This window comes from Etheostoma spectabile, chromosome 13 (assembly GCF_008692095.1).
Source record: "Etheostoma spectabile isolate EspeVRDwgs_2016 chromosome 13, UIUC_Espe_1.0, whole genome shotgun sequence".
NCBI lineage: Eukaryota > Metazoa > Chordata > Actinopteri > Perciformes > Percidae > Etheostoma > Etheostoma spectabile.
The window spans coordinates 10211279-10214368 of NC_045745.1; the positions used below are offsets into that span (position 1 = coordinate 10211279).

Genomic DNA, 3090 nt, shown 5'->3' on the forward strand with positions numbered 1-3090 from the left:
TCCTTTTAGTTTAACTTGAAACAGCCCCAAAATCACCATCACCAAACCCACCAGACTCTATGTAAATAATCACTACTTTTATCATCGTAAAAAAGACTTCATTCAAACTGACAGAAACTAAATAAAACTACCAAAAGCCGTCTTGGTTCATCTTTTCACTGTTCCAACAGTCACCACTCTGGTCTGGTTAAAATTAACTCTTAATTCACCCATTTACATGTGGAGATATGATGCTCTATACACGCTAAAAGTAGTGATTATTTACATGGAGTCTGGTGAGTTGAGTGGAGATATGCTGCTATATACAGCGCTAAAAGTAGTGATATTTCATGGAGTCTGGTGGGATGTGCTGCTATATACACGCTAAAGTAGTGATTATTTACATGGCAGGTCTGGTGGAGAATGCTGCTCTATACTGCTAAAAAGTAGGATATTTACATGGAGTCTGGTGGAGATATACTGCTCTATACATGCAAAGTAGTGATGATTTCATGGGAGTCTGTGGAGATATGCTGCTTATACACGCTAAAAAGTATGATTATTTACATGGAGTTGGTGGAGATATGCTGCTCTCGACACGCTAAAAGTAGTGATTTACATGGAGTCTGGTGGAGATATGCTGCTCTCTTATACACGCTTTAAAAGTAGTGATATTTACATGGAGTCTGGTGGAGATATGCTGCTCTTACATGCTAAAAGTAGTGTATTCTTTACATGGAGTCTGGGAGATATGCTGCTCTATACACACTAAAGTAGGATTATTTACATGGAGTCTGGTGGAGATATGCTGATCTTAACATGTAAAAGTAAGTAATTTTACAGGAGTCTGGTGGAGATATGCGGCTCTATTACATGCTAAAAGTAGTGATTATTTTACATGAGTCTGGTGGAGATATGCTTGCTCTAGACACGCTAAAAGTATGATTAATCTACAGGCAGTCTGGTGGAGATATGATGTCTCTACACCTAAAGGTGAGTGATTATTTACATGGAGTCTGGTGGGATATGCTGGCTCTATACATGCTAAAAGTAGTGATTATACATGAGTCTGGTGGAGATATGCTCCTCTATACACGCTAAAAGTAGGGATATTTAAGGAGTCGGGTGGTTGGTGATAGTGATTCGGGCTGTTTAATGTTAAAATAAATGGATCTTACTCTAAAAGGCAAGAACAGACCCTTTTCGTCTGTCTCCTCACCTGTCTGTCGGTGGTCTGCTTCTGGCTGCCGTCTGTCGGCTGTCTGTCTGCTGGTATCTGTCTGCCTGTCTCCTCACCTGTCTGGCTGTATGTCTGTCTGGCGTCTGTCTGCTATCTGCCTGTCGCCTGTTGTTGTATGTCGCAGGATGGAGGGAGGAGAGTGTCAACAGAGTAAAGTCTCAGCAGCAGCTCGACGAGTCGTAGGCAAAACTTTATTTCCTATCCGATGCTGAGAGGGTCAAGGTGAGACGGAGACACTGTTGCTCCGGGTACCACCACCCACTGAGGCTTTGTGTATAACTGTGTGTGTGTGTGTGTGTGTGTGTATAACTGTGTGTGTGTGTGTGTGGTGTGTGTGTGTGTAGTACCTCCACAGTCAAGGGATCATCCACAGAGACCTGAAACCAGAGAACATCCTGCTGTCCTCACAGGACAACGAGTGTCTTATCAAGGTAACGCACCTTCATCTTCATCATCACATAGTGGAGGGGACACATAGTGGAGGGGACACAGAAGGGTGGGACACATAGTGGAGGGGACACATAGTGAGGGGACCACTAAGTGTAGGGGACACAGAGAGGAGGACACCGAAGGGTTGGGACACATAGTGGAGGGACACAGAAGGTGGGACCACAGTGTAGGGGAGAAACATAGGGGAGGAGACACAGAAGGGTGGGGAAAATAGTGGAGGGGACACATCGTTGGAGGGGACACAGAGTGGGAGGGAACAGAGTGGAGGGACCACAGAAGGGTGGGGACCAGTGTAGGGGACACATAGTGGAGGGGACACAGAAGGGTGGGACACATAGTGGAGGGGACACAGAGTGGAGGGGACACAGAGTGGAGGGGACACAGAGTGGAGGGGGACCGAGTGGAGGGGACAATAGTGGAGGGGACCCCAGAAGGGTGGGGACACATAGTGGAGGGGACACATAGTGGAGGGACATATGACAGTGGGACACAGAGTGGAGGGGACGCAGAGCGGAGGGGACGCGGAGGGGACACAGAGCCGAGGGACACAGAGCGGAGGGGACTGTATATAGTGCTTAATTTCTTTCTTAGAATCCACTGTGATTTATTATGACATTTACATCAATTATTATAATAATTATGATTTGAGGTAGTCGAGTTGTATTATACTGGAAAAAAAACGTTTGGTGTGTTTGTGTGTGTGTTGTGTGTGTGTGGGGTGTGTGTTGTGTGTGTGTGTGTGTGTGTGGTCTGTCGTCTCTCTGTGTGTGTGTCTGTCTCTCTGTGTGTGTGTGTTGTGTGTGTGTGTGTGTGGTGGAGTGCTATGTGTGTGCGTGACGTGAGGAAGGTGACGGACTTCAAACCAGTCCCGGATCCTAGCTGAGCCATGCTGATGAGGGATCTGTGTGGACCCGTCCTACCTCGCCCCGAAGTTTCACGTCCACGTCGGGGGTACGGCTGGCCGTCGGACGCAGGAGCCTCGGGGCTGCTCTCGTTGTAGGAGGACTCATTGTCACCCTCTGCCAGCCTGTCTCGCAGGGTACTCCTAACCTCGTCTGTCTTTCTCTGTCTCTAACCTATCTGTTTCTCTGTCTGTCTCTAATCTGTCTGTTGCTCTCTAACCTGTCTCTCTCTAATCTCTGTCTCTAACCTGTCTCTCTCTAATCTCTGTCTCTAACCTGTCTCTCTCTAACCTGTCTGTCTGTCTCCCACCTGTCTGTCTCTCAGTCTGGGGGGTTATCCTCCGTTCCATGAGAACTTCAGCCGCCAGTCGATCACGGAGCAGATCGTCCGCGGAGAGTTCACCATGGTGCCGTCCAAGTGGAGACACGTCTCCGACCCAGGTAAACACCGCGGGACACCTGGGCAGGTAAACACCGCGGGACACCTGGGCAGGTAAACACCACGGGACACCTGGGCAG

At 48.1% G+C, this 3090-nt stretch overlaps 1 long non-coding RNA gene across 2 annotated transcripts in view; it reads left to right on the forward strand.

The window, feature by feature from the left end:
- LOC116701134 (uncharacterized) overlaps positions 1-2661 on the forward strand; it is a 13607-nt gene extending 10946 nt beyond the window's left edge. For both annotated transcript variants that reach the window (XR_004334822.1, XR_004334823.1), the window contains exons 2-4: positions 1344-1441; positions 1564-1650; positions 2517-2661. This is a non-coding gene — a long non-coding RNA (uncharacterized LOC116701134). The remainder of the gene's footprint in view (positions 1-1343; positions 1442-1563; positions 1651-2516) is intronic.
- The last annotated feature ends 429 nt before the right edge of the window (positions 2662-3090 follow it).